This window comes from Poecile atricapillus, chromosome 4, assembly GCF_030490865.1.
Source record: "Poecile atricapillus isolate bPoeAtr1 chromosome 4, bPoeAtr1.hap1, whole genome shotgun sequence".
NCBI lineage: Eukaryota > Metazoa > Chordata > Aves > Passeriformes > Paridae > Poecile > Poecile atricapillus.
This window is the reverse complement of record NC_081252.1, coordinates 40,399,299-40,413,339: the sequence shown is the minus strand read 5'-3', so window position 1 is coordinate 40,413,339 and position 14,041 is coordinate 40,399,299.

Genomic DNA, 14,041 nt, shown 5'->3' with positions numbered 1-14,041 from the left:
TTCTGGGTGCTGTTGTCTTTCCAGCAGTCAGATGGAAGCTGGTCAGTCTGTCCTTGCCAAGCTTTCAGACAGTCCATGACCATGCCTGTGTGCTCTCATCCCCACAAACCAGTGGTCAGGAGAGCAGCAAAGCAAGGCAGCTCCCCAGCCTTTAGCAAAGCAAAGGGAAAACAGCCATGAACCTCCAGGGAACCCCACTCAAAAGGCTTGATGTCACCCTCTGGCGACATCTTTGAGCAGGTTCAAAGTGCCATAGAAACTGAAATTAAAAACTATAACAGAATCCTACTTCTACAAAAATACAACTCTAATATAGAACAACTTCCACAGAAAAAAAGGGTTTTTTTTAAAATGTCCTATTACAAATGATGTTTCTTCTTCACCTTACAACTGGTCTTCATGTTAACAAATGAGCTTTTGCTTTGCAGCAATTTTCCCATTTAAATTGTTATTTCCTGCATCATTTATTGTGTTCTTTGATCTTGAGCTGCACCTTTAAATCTGTGTCATCTTCTTGGGCTGTTTAGATAAATGTGGCTTAATAACTTCACAGTTTTATCTTTAAACACAGATAACTATCACACAGTCAGTTTGCTGTTCAGTTGTGGACAACCACAAGATACTATTTTTAAAACTTCATAAAAGCCCTTCATATAGCTGAAAACACTAAAAGGATAATACTAGTGGCTCTCGCTGTAACTGTAAAAAACACCTATAAACCAAGGTGAGGCATCTCGTATTATTTCAAAATCAGATATCAAAGAAAATATCATTATTTCATAATGTCACAGATATTAAATAACTGCATTTCTTGTGCATTCAAATCTCATATTTTATTATATATCAGACTTCATGTGACAAATTAGGTTTCTCTGGTATTTATGTATGACTTAAAAATGTCTTGACATGTAAATCTCTTTGTAAACAGTAACAAATATCTGAATAGAAGAACTAATATATAGCAAGGTAATTTTAAAATAATGATGCATTAGGCATGAACTTGAATGGTTTATTTCATAGAAAACAAGTTAGAGAGGTTATGAGTAAACTGAGTGGAGATGAAGCACCAGTAGTCTTATACTAGAGAGAGGATTTCACAAAGCCAGAAATGTTGGTGGCTTTACTACAGGTTGGAAGATTCTGCTCAGTGTGGTTTCCACACATTCAGTGCCTTACACAGAGCTCTTTCGTATATTTTAAAAGCATTCCATGGCACACAGGAAAAAAAAAAAGGTCTATTAATTTATCAATTGGGATCTTTTGTTCTGAGCTTTTTTAAAATCACTTCTGTGAATGAACAGACTCAGTTCCAATTAAACAGGATTAAGCTCATATTTTCCCTAGCATCATTAATCATTCTTCCTGCTACAAATAAGGCCAAATATACCAGTCCTGATATAGATGGTCTCAGGTGACAGCTTATTTTGGGGAATATATCTGCTGTACTTACAGAGTGTGAGAGATGCCTACACCACCTAGATCTAGGTGTCCTTTCTGACAAAACAGAGGAAGACCCAGTGTTCTCTTTTATAATGTCTGATACTCCACAAAATAGCAAGTGGAGTCTGCTTCCATTCAGAGTGAAGGAAATGTTCAGCTGTGGTTAAGTACCTTTCTACTAGCTGTAAAGCAGAATAAAAGGGGAAAATTAATACAATGCTCCCATCACTTTGTGAGATACTCCTATTCTTATATTGTAAGAATTGAAAAGCTGGCATGATAGAGATTAATGACTTTGTTTACCTTGGTCACAACAATCATTTAAAAAACTGAATGATAATGCTGTTTCCAGGTACCCTCTAAGTTGTTATGTTCTGGGTTCTGAGTGAGAGTAAGCTGGCTAGATCAGCAGCTGGGCAATCGGCAGAAGCACAAGGCAAGTGAAAGAAGAAAAAGATCTCTCAAATTAGCTTAACCTGATCAATGTATTCAAGTTCAATATATTTCAAGCTGGTAAATCTTACAAGTGACCATTCAGAAGTGAATAGGAGAAAACAGAATACAGAGAAATAGCACAGCCAATGAACACATATCTGTCCAGCAACAGGCCAAAAAAGCTGTTTCTTGAACAGGACTGAAGCACAGGATGTTCTGGATGTTGTGGGGAAAAAAAGATGATATGAAGAGAGTGAAACAGTGGGATACATTGAGCAAAGAGGATGTGCAGACTGTTCTCAAGAGTTTTCAGGCCCAAGTGAACAAAGTCCTGAGCATCTTGCTCTGCCCCTATAGCTCACTCCACCTTGAGACAGTTTGGGATACAGACCTCCATAAGTTTGTCTAGCCTTGACTATTCAGTGTTTGCAGATGACTGCAGATAGTAGCACTCAGTAGCATCTCAAAAATACAATGATTGTGAAGAAATCTCAAGTCATTTCAGACAATTTATAAACTCACTTACATGGGAAGCTAGGATACAGGTCAGATGTTTTACAGATTTTCTATCACATGACAGCAGCTCACTTGTATGTACAGAAAGAAACAATAAAAAACTTACCCTTGAGAGTATTTGTGGCACACTATTCCTTCTACAATGACTCTACAATTTGTTTGCTTTTCACAGGACACTAAATATCCAATTTTTAAAGTATAAACTAACAGCTGGCTTTGTAGGAGTGCTGTTTGATTTTGAAGTGGAGAAAAATCAAGGGATGAGAAAAGACCAGCCGGAAATTAGTTTTTTATTGCTGCTACTGATAAATGTTTGGCTGTAAAAGAAGGCATGGCACAATGAAAAAAATTTCCGAGATCCATCAGTCTGTAGTGAAGAGGTCATTTCTCAGTTCTTCCTTTGCCTCAGCTTTATGGTAGACATTGTTCCATCCTACTTCCATGTACAAGACTGCATCAAAGCTACTGGTATGTTTTTCATATCAAAGAGGGAGAATAAATAAATAGCAGAGAGTAACATTTTTTTAGTTAATCAAATGTGAATTTAAAATTATGCTAATCCTTCACTTATTCACTTCCTTATCCCTAGCAGATTAAGGAATGCTGCTTGACAATCTTTTAGGAAGTTCAAAATATATAGCAATGGAACTATTTCATAATAAATACATATGTGGACCCATTACTTTCCATTTGAATGCACACACTTTCCATCATTTTATCATCTTGATAATCTCCCTCTGTCTTACTTTAACTATGTTTACTGTTATAAAAGGTGATACTTTTGTATGAGATACAGATAAGGCCCTCAGTTATGGCTTGCATAACACACAAAATCAGTTTTCAAAAAGCCCATGTTAAGTCAGAAATCTAGTCCACCCCAAGAGTCAATGGAGCTTGGTCACCTGCTATATAGGATTTTTTGAGAACTTGACTCTATCTATGATTAGACATGCAGAAAAGCAGCAGAACTACCAGCCAAACTTACCCTCTTGTCCTTTAATTTTTTCTTTTGTACCTAAATCTGAATCTAGGGTTTTTGCACTCACAGACACATACACATAGGTTGAAATTAGTTAAACTGTATATTTGAACAGACTAATTTGCTCCACTCACATTGCAATACCACTGTGGTTATTTTACAGCTTCTAGAAAACTCACATATCTGGTGTCTGCACATTAATTAATACATTTGTCTCCCCTTCCAGTGTTACTAATTGTTCCTTGGGCTTAACCTTAGACAGTGACTTAGTTAAACGCTATATTGAATTTCACCATTTCCATTTGAACTACCTTTCAGTAGTTCACTGAAGGGTTTATAGTTATCATGAGTGACCAAAGTACTTGGATGTGCATACTTAGGTCAGTGTCTAGGCCTATACATGTGGGATGGGGGTGAAATCTTTTAAAATAAAACAGCTGCAGAAGAAATGGTCAAGCCATTGAAGGCAATATGATAGCTGCTATTAAATCCCACTTTGAGAAACTTCCTTTAGCTTTGATGATTTTTTTCTTCTCAAAAGTTGCTATCAATTTTTCACTGACCTCAGCTCAACCTCAAAGAATCAACCTAACTTGTAGTCTGCTCACATTTTTCTTATGTGGGCACAAAAAAAGTAAAACAGAAATAGTAAATTGTATTGAAACTGAAAGTGATCAAAAGTTGGGATGGTTTTGGCTTAAAAAATTTCATTCATTTTATCTTGCTTTTGTAAAACAAATACCCTGAGGTGGCTGACATCAGGATCCCTTTCTGTCTGAAGCTCCAGAAGGTAAGAATTTGTAGTATGAGACTTTCTCTTTAATTGTAACCAAATGCTACCTTATAAAGGGCCTGAGGATTACTGTAAAGGTGTTCTCAGCTTTTCAGGGGCTGTTGCTGCTTCTGAAATAAAAATAATTTGCATAGTGCCTACTCAGTATAAAATCTGAAAGGCTCATAATCTTTATTTATGTTAGCAGCATTTTTATTAGGCATCCTCGTTATCATGAATCCATATATTCCTATTCAGATGCAAAATTTACCCATAAATGGATCAATGCCAGAGAGCAACACAAACTCTGTATGTCCTATAGCTGCAAAGCCTGCCTGATAGAGGAATCTGCCAGAATGAGTGAGGCACTGAACACCTTTTCCTCAGCGCACATGAAGCACCTTGCAACAAGGTCGACAGAAGCACGGTGCCAAGCAGCAAATTCCTTGTGGCACTCGTGCATAACAGATCTTAAAATGTTGCCCCTCGTCAAGACTTGAGTGTTTGGCCAGTATAGAAATCCCATATTTCAGCCTGAGAAATCTGTGCAGCGTATGTGCACTCCACCCCACACTTCAGGAAGCAACACGTCCTGTTGCACATGCAGCATTTCATTGCTCTGCATATTCACAGTAAATCTGACTTCCAGAGGCTTTTCTGTGCGTGTTCCCAGGGACTGGGCAGCACATGGGCAGTAGGTCCATTAGACAATCCCCAGAAGTGTAAGTCTTACTGTGCAGGCATGTGGTGACTTCATCACATGTGCATAATAAATGTGACCCTCTCTTCAAGTGTTGGCCTGACTATGAGGGCTCTTGCAGTCTTGTGGTTATCACCAGGCTGTATACAACCTGTTGTGGAGCATCCTGGGCAGAGAATCTGACCTGCCGCAGCTTCCAAACAGCTTGAAATTGTAACAAATGTGCAAATTTATCAACATCTGCCCAGACAATGTTTCTGGGCTGAAAAAGAGAATGTGTTCAGGAAATCCAACCCTTTGGTAGCCTTTAGACTACAAAGCCTAAATTCACTAAGTTGTCCCTGAAGTTCACAGTCTCCTCTTCAGCACTTGCACTTGCATTTCTTTCTTCACCCTGGGATAAGTGACCCCCTACCCCCATCTCCATGGTCCAAACACCACCTCAGGAAGTGAAGGAAGCTGATTTTTTCCTGGTTTGGATGACATTTCTGAAAAATATGTGATTTTATAACATCATGGAATGCAATGTTTATAATAAATGGAAGGATTGGCAACCACTGCATTCAAATAAATACACATAGCACTTGTTCAGAGCTCTGACTAATTATAAACTAAAAATTATTTCCAGGCTGAAAAATATTGGCTTGAGGATTTAGGCACTTTAATTTTAGCTTTCCTGAAGTGACACCTTGCCCAAAATGGCAGAGAACCTCTGGAGTGTCCCAAGCTAACAATTTTGTTGCTCAAAAGACCAAGTCATTTTCCTCCTGTGTGCATTCAACTTTTCACCAAGAGATTTTTAATGCTATTTTTGTTTCTAAAGCTACATGTATTAAGGAGTTAGATCCAAAGGAGAAAAAAAGGAAGATAATTTTATATGTTAGAGATGCTGAGTTTACCTTTCTGATGGGCTTTGTAGCTGTGGAAACAGATACAAAACTGAAAAATTCTCACAGGAGTCTCTCACCCAAGAAAACTCTGCCTCTTCCACAGCCTAGCTTTCTCATCTTGACAAAGATTAGCATCTCAGGTGAAGGACTGAACTTGCCTGGCAGGCTGTCTGTGCTGCAGTTATAATCAGTAGTTTTATCTGCAGTGTCCAGAGGTCTTTGATGATCATTGTGCCACTCCCCAGGAAGCCAGCCAAGACTGTGCATGGTGAGTAGGAGGTACTGGTGGACAGACCTGCTGGTACTGTTTTATTTCATGTGGGAGATAGCAAAGCTCTGTGTGGTTGAAGTGGGACCACCTTCCACAAGATCAGACAGCCAGAAGAAATGTTAAGTGCTTATACTGGGCACATTTTTTTAATGTCTCTGGGACTGCTCTGAGCCAACAGCACCAGATATGGTGTATTATCCAAGGACTGAGGAGTTACACCACTGGGATTGGAAAGGGGGCCCACAGAAGGAGCAGCAGTAGTGATTTTTTTATTTCATCACTAATACAGGTTTCACAGCATCATCAAAAAGCTGAAGCCACACTGTGGATGTGTGGTTCTCAGGCTGGGAATGGTCTGGTGTTCACAGTGGTGACCTTATTAGAGCAATCATAGAACTGATAGAACTTACAGCAAAGGCCAGCCAGGCTTCAAATAGTAAGTGCTTCACAGTAGCTGCCATTGAGCTGGAACACAAATAATCAGGTGAATGCAGAGACCAGGGCACTGATGTGAGCAGACTTGCCCAATACACTCCTGCTGGGCACATCCCAGGTAGGAGCAGCTTTAGCCTTAGCTTCAGCCCTTCAGTCCCCTACTTCTTCCAGTTTTAACACCACATCTTCCTATGTTTCAGATATTATCTAGATTTTTCCTGTCCTTTCCCTTTAGTACTTTTACCTCTTTCTTCAGTCTTCTGTCTTTGCTCTTTTCTCTCTTTTTTCTTATTTCCTGTTCTTTATTTGATTCAATTTTTGTCTCCGACTCTCTCTTCAAAGCCTGTAATCTCACTACCACTCAATAAATCTATTATTTTCTGCTCCTTTCAGGTTACACTTTAATTATAAGTTTGGTTTTCACCAAAATCCTTAATTTCTCACTTTTGCATCCTCAGGTCACATTTTTTAAATTCTAAATGGTCACACCCTACCCAGTTCATCTGATGATGCCTCATTCACAACCTGCTCTGCTACTCCACCTCCTCAGTTCTTAAAGTAAAGGAAACAGCATGCCATGATAAATTTCTGCAAAAAACTTCAAAGTTGTTATCAAATCCTCTGCAGTTTCCTTATGTACCTTCCCCATCAGGAAAAAATTTATCTGTTGCCTGTGTTTTCTAACCTGCTGGTAAGCAAAAGCTCCAATTGCTCAAGAAGTTTAAGACAAAGGCAATTTTGCCATGGAATTTGTCAGGAATCCTATCCATTTTCTATCTAGAATTGAAGGGGTTGGATTATCACAGATATTTTCTGCTAGAAATGTTCTGGAATGATCATTCTGTTGCAAAATTAACAGTAGATATAGAACAGGGAAATACCAGTATTATTCTGACCAGATGGTATAAACATGGGAAAACAAAACTTTGAAGCATAAATGTGCTTACAAAAAATTATCTATGAGCAAATTCCAAGTCTGCAGCTTTTCAATTGCATATCTTTCTGTGGAGGGTAAGAAAAACACCTGTTCATACACTTGGCTTTTTGGAGTCCTTCCTCAGAGACGCTATGTTAAGTGTTGATTCTTGTACTTCAGTCCATTTGCTGGTGACATGAACCCATGGAAACATTGCAAGAAACCAAGTATTTGACTCCTCATCCTGATAGAATCCTGAGTGCAATCCCTGTTTTCTAAAAATTATTCAATAGATCAGATGTATTTGATGGGCTCCCTCAAAACCCTTTAGGAATATACTTTATCAAATCTTGTGGGTGAAAAATGTTTATCTACCTATGCCATGTTCAACCACAAAACCTTACCTTTTCTCTGCTCCTTCTCTCTGATATCAAATAATTACCTTGGGCTGCCATACATCTTCTGTAAAACTAGACATAAGGAGAAAAATCTCTCATCCTTCCTACATTTCTTGTAATTCGACCAGAAATTCTTAGATATGTAAGGAAGTGTGTAATCCTTGTCGATTTTTTTTTTTTGTGAGAGAAAACTCCAGTAGAGTGTAATTTCTGCACTTCTCTCAGATCAAAGCCTAATCTAGAATTAAAATTCACATTTCTTTCTGAAAAGAGTCATGCCATTTTTGTGCATTCAGACTGCATGTTAGGAATGCAAGGACTAGATTTGTCCAGATAGAAAATACACCTGCTTACAGGGGAACAGGATTTGATGTTTATTTATGCTTCATAAAAATGGCACAATTAGCAATGTAAATATGAAAGATACTTTTCTGTCTTAACTATATACAGGATAAAGTGAAAACTGTATTGAAGGTGAAAGTGTAATTGGATTATGGTTTCCAAGTGACTGTAAGGATGTTTTTTATCTAGCAATGCATGTCAGGAATAACTGCAGAAGCTGCTTACAGTATGAGGATAAAGAAAATGCTAGACTATGAAGTAGGTAGTTGCCTATTTGCAGACCAAAAATCAGTCACAAGTTACAAATAACAGCTCTCTGCCTGTAAATGTCTATCTTCTCTTTCTTTTCCAGGCAACAGTAAACAGAGTGTGCATAACAAGACTGAAATTTGAGGAAGACTAGGGAGTATTAGGTTGTGATGCATACCCAAGTCTTCTGCTGTTTGCCAGATGGATTTCTCAAGGCAGGTCCTTCAGCAGAGAGGAAGACTGGACTCATTGGCACAGACTTTGTTTCCTGCTCAAGAAGCCTGTACACATGCTGTTACAGCAAATCCACCAAACAGATTTGACATAAGCTGGTGGAGACTTGGACTAGCAACACAGAAATGAAAGGCTCCATTGTCTATTCATGGTCTCATAAGCTATTAACTCCCACTTGAATTGTTCCATTAGATTCCCACTGTAAAATCTTCAGCTTTCTTTTGGTCTTTTCCCTTCATTTTATCCGATTGTTTGTGCAGCATAACATTTTAGACATGTAGTATTTTAAGCTGAAAGGTTTCTTCCACTGGAAATTTCAATAGATTGTACCACAGGAAAATATCTCATAGCATGCATGTGTTGCATGCTACAGGGAGTACAGTGTTTGTCTGAGTCCAAATTATTGCTAAAGATTTCTATGGAGTCTAAGTAACTGAAAAAAATATTTAGGAAAATATTTCTTAGTTCTTATAACATTGATTCTTTGGTAGGCAATTTTCTTGGTTTATGAAGTAATTTAGCAAGTGCTGTGTTGTAAATTACAAAGTACAGTACATAACACTCAGGGTAAGGGCAGTTTTGTTATTATGACTGCCCAAGATCTGATAAACTATTATATCTGACTTTATAAACACTTTATTAAATATCACACTATCACAAACCCAAGAATGTTGTATAAAAGCAACTTGAGCAATTCAACATCTACTTTTTGTCATAAAAAAAGAAATATTCTCTTGATTAGTTTCTATGAAGCATAATATCTGTAAAATAAACAAGATAATCCTTGTGTAAACGGCACAGGGTGCATAGAGCACAAAAATGGATAGAGGCACAAAGAATATTCTTGGCTTTAAAGCCTGAAAGCAAATTTCCGCTTCATTTAATCTAGTTTAATAATAGTTTTAATTGTAGTATTTTTAAGTCACTGAAAAATAACTTTTCTTACTGTTTTTTAATTGTATCTAGGTTTGGTTTGTTGGGTTTGGGTTTTTTTTTTAATTGAATCTAACCTCCTAGGCAGCATCCCCATGACTGCAATGAATCTGAGTGTTCATGTGCTACTTCAGAACTATCTCTAGGTTTCAGCAGTGGAGTTTCACCTGGCAATTTTGTTGTGTTCTTTGTATATCAAGGAATCAAAATGTGGATCACCCATCCTCAAAGTGTCTATCTTATAGTCCACTGGCAACACTTCTTAGTCCAGACTAGAAAAGCAGCCAGTGTCCATAGACATAAATATAAATACGTTGGTCTCATATTCAGCTGTTCCCCTTCCATAAGCACTTCCTTCAAGTCAGATATAGCATATGGATTTTAATTTTTTTTTCCATTATTGTAATCTACAGTTTTGAAGGCACAAGTCGTTTAGATCTCTACAGTGACTGATATCTGAAATGCTCCATGCAAATGTTACTTAGCAGAACTCCATGTGGCCAGATGCAACAAAGACACTGGCCTCCACAAAGACAATGATCCATGAAAATCCCAAAGAAGCAGCATCAGATGTTTTTCAAGAGCTGTAGGTTTGCAAATATTGCTAATTCTGACAGATCCCAACATGTCTTTTGAACTAGAACACTGGTTAAGATGTAAATACTGAAAGGAAATGTCTAGATGCTGTTCTGGGTTTTTTTCAGATTCCTACATATGTGTATACATGTATGTGTTTGTGCATTTATCAGCTTGCATAGGATATAAACAGTATTAAAATTTAAAGTCCTGGTTTCTTTTTATAAATAAGTTCATAGCATCCGCCCTATAAATATCAGATTTCCTCCTGACAGCAACCATGGGAAGGTGTAGTGACAGTCAGGATTTTAAATGGCCTGGAAGTATTCCATACCACTGGAAGAGAACCTGTCTCCATGCTCTCTTATGTACTATCCAAAGGAAGAACCAATTCTTCACAAGGCACAAAGTATTTGAAGTCTTTTTTAAAAAATATATAGACATTGAGGTATTTGGGGGTTTTTACTTAGTTTACACTGACAGATGTTTTCTCTAAGTCTCCACGTATACATAATTTCTGATACACCCAGAATTTCTGATACACCCAGTGGCAGATTTCTAAGGAATCTAAGTAAGAAAAGGACATCAGCTGCTATCATTCTGGGTAGCACCATGCACTCCTGTGTCAGACAATGCTTTCTTAGTCATGCACCACCTACGTGTAGTTTAGGGAAATGTCTTCCCTTAGATTATATTCCATTTTTCTTTATTCCCAAGTCAATAGAATCTATATTTCCCATTTGCAACCCCCAGTTTGGTGGTTTTTCATTCTTGAGAGTCAGCCTGACAGGCAAAAGTGACTAAATATCTCATGGAAATACCACAGTACTTGGTGCAACTCCACCTTTGATATTGGTTGCACTTATGTCATTAGCACAGCAATCAGAGTGCTGTGTGGTAGTCAATACACATCATTACTCATTCTTAAACAAGCATGCCCGGTTCAGCTTCAGTGTAAGAGAAGCTGACACAAGCATGGCAAATACTCCCAGTGATTTTTAAGGGGCGTGCGAAAGGGAGCAGTTTTCTCTCACGTGGCTTTGCAGAGGAATTTCTAACCCACAGTGCCTTTAATCAGGATTAGGCGATAGCATCTGAAACACAGGCAGCTGGGGCTCCGTTCTCCGCTCTCCTCAGCTGCAAAACTGTGTCGGTGAGCTGATAACAGACAAGCACTTAAAAACCTATTGCAGGCACAAACGCCTCTCTTCGGGAGCTGTCCTGGCGAGATGGGGGTGAACCTCGCCCAGCATGCAGGGCAATAGGACTCCCATTACCTACAGAGGTATTAGAAAAGTGTTCCCAGATGAAAGCCTTTATCCAATTTCAATTGTCCACTGAACAACAACAACATTAAGAGCAACATTGTTCCATTTGCTTCTGTGTCAAACAGTACAGCGACTGTTTAGCATTACATTTTGTTTCTCTGAGTAGCTGAAACTACTGTGAGAGTAGAGAAGTATTTACATCCAGAAAATCTGCATTCCTCAAAGCAGATGTTTTTAATTTTAATAACATCAGCCTCTAGAAATGAATATCTGAAATATTCTGATCACTGAGTGCATGTTGTTGTTAAGGAGTAACAGTCCATAATAGTGAGTTTGCAGAAAACATCAGGAGCAACCAGGAGAAATTAACTTCTACTAACTGTGCTACCAAGAAGAATTTTGCATTTTTTTTCCTTTGAAAGCCACTTCAAATGTCCTCCTGTGCAGAAGAATTACATTTTCTGCACTGTAGATGTGCCATATTATAGAAAATTGCACATGTAAAATTTTTTGTAGTGTGAGCCTTTACTTTTCAACACATGCAGCCCAGATGTGTGCATGCACATATCACACAAAACGGGCATGTACTGTTTTTACAAGCTACGACATATCTTTATGGATAGCACACAAATGGAGTGAGGAGAAGCCCTTTGAGGACTCCAGGGCATGCAGGGCAGAGTCCCTGGACTCCAGGTAAAAAAAGGTGTATGGATGTGCAGTACTCGCTTTTCCCACTACTCCGTCCATATGCAGACTGCAGGCTAGTGTAGCCGTCCTTGAAGTGACTGTAAAAAAGTGCTTGCAGCCCTTCAGTGCAACAGAATGGAGCTCAGTCCAGGCTGCTTTTCTCAGTGAAAAAGAGTAAAAGCAGCTTTCACTGTTGTCAGCCTCCCTAGGCAAGACTGGTAATGGTAGATAAGCTATTGACTATGTACAATTTTTTTTTTCACCAACAGTAGGCACATGCAAAACTTCAGTTCATACAAATAGATGCCACTCCGATGAAAAGTTGGCTTAAGCAGAGCAACTTGTACAGATGAGGTTTGTATTTGTGAGTTTTTGTGATCATTTTCCCATGGATGTCTTTTGTAGATGTTGTTCCACACATTATTTGGATTGACATATCTGAACTTTTTGTTCTACAACCTTTCTTAATAAAATCGGGGCTCTGAATCCACTTGTCTGCTTTATTATTTAAAAAAAAAAAAAAGAAAAAAAGAAGAAAAGGAAAAAAAACTGCACACACAGGAAAAAAGCAGTGTGACTTTCATTTAGCTGCATGTGAGAAAAAAAAAAAAAAAAAACAACTAAAAGGACTTATTTGAAACGAACATGTTTAACTGCATATGCTGCATCTGCATTCTGCTTTCATAGCTGTTAGGTTTCAAGTGACCAGTCTCTTAGAGTTCCATACTGCCTGCATGTGTGCATGCTGAGGTAGGAAAAGCGATACATGAAGCAAGTGTTTCAAAATCTACACTTCCAAATCACTGCAGCCCAGCAGCAGACCACTGGACCTACTAGCTATCTCTTGTTCTCTAGGTGACTTAACCTGGATCTAGGCGCTCAGGGTAAGCAATATCAGGATTTGGTCATAAGAAAGAGCAAAAACAAGGCATGGAGACAGATAAAAAAGTATGCTTAGTACCTTAGATGCAAATATGTTTGCATTTTACAAAACAGTTTGAGGATTTATGAATGTTTTTGGATCTTTTTATAGCAGAACATGACTCTGAAAAAACATTGGGTTTAAATCCTTGATGTGCAGAACCTGCACTTACTTCAAGGAACATTAGACTCTACCACTTGGAAATCCTCCCCCTGAGGTACCTATATTTATTTTAGCATGTGAATCATTCCTAAAAAAAAAAAAAAAATCCCTTCAGAACTAAAGCTGTAGTTTAGATCTATGGATGCATCAATTATCTCAAACCTTAATAGTATTAAAGTAACTAGAAAGAACACAACCCAATGTGCTCATTCTGAGATGGAAGGTGGAGCATTACTTCTGATTAAAAGTTTTGTGAATCAGTAAACTATTAAAAGGTAATGCCAGTGACACCATAAATAATCACAGCATATCCGTGCAGTGGTCAGATGTAAACTCTTGTGCCGGCATTGCTCCCATGAAAATCTCAGGGAATTTTGTCATTGAACTGAGGAGCACAGGGTTGGATTTCTATGTTCCGGGGAGGACTGGGAGGGGGAATATGGGTTATTCTTTTCTATGTAGCTATCTTTAGATGTACCTGCAAAAATAGTTGAGTCATAAAACCGTTGAATCCTTGTGTTTTGCCGCTAAAGAGAATCCATAAAAAGAGATTTATTAACATATTTCCTTTTTGTATTGCACTGTTCCCCTCCATCATAAAATATTCTCGTCGGTTTATAGCAAAGCAAATATAGCAGCTTAGTTCGTAAACGCCGAATTCTTCTCTGTTACACTCCGGCTTTCAGACATAATGGAATTAGCTCCGATCTGTGTTGATGCCGCCGCCCCGAGCCGCAGTAACGAGGCTTATGGAGACCTGGTGGGTGCAGAGGGCTCCTTGTGCAAGTGACCGAGCTGGACCCGCACCAGCCCGCAAGTCTGCAGGAACCCGTCCAAGCAGTTCTAACTTTTATTCGTCCTGACGAAGATTTAAAGCGGCTCTGTACAGCAGTCAAACAAGAATAATCAGCTGTGG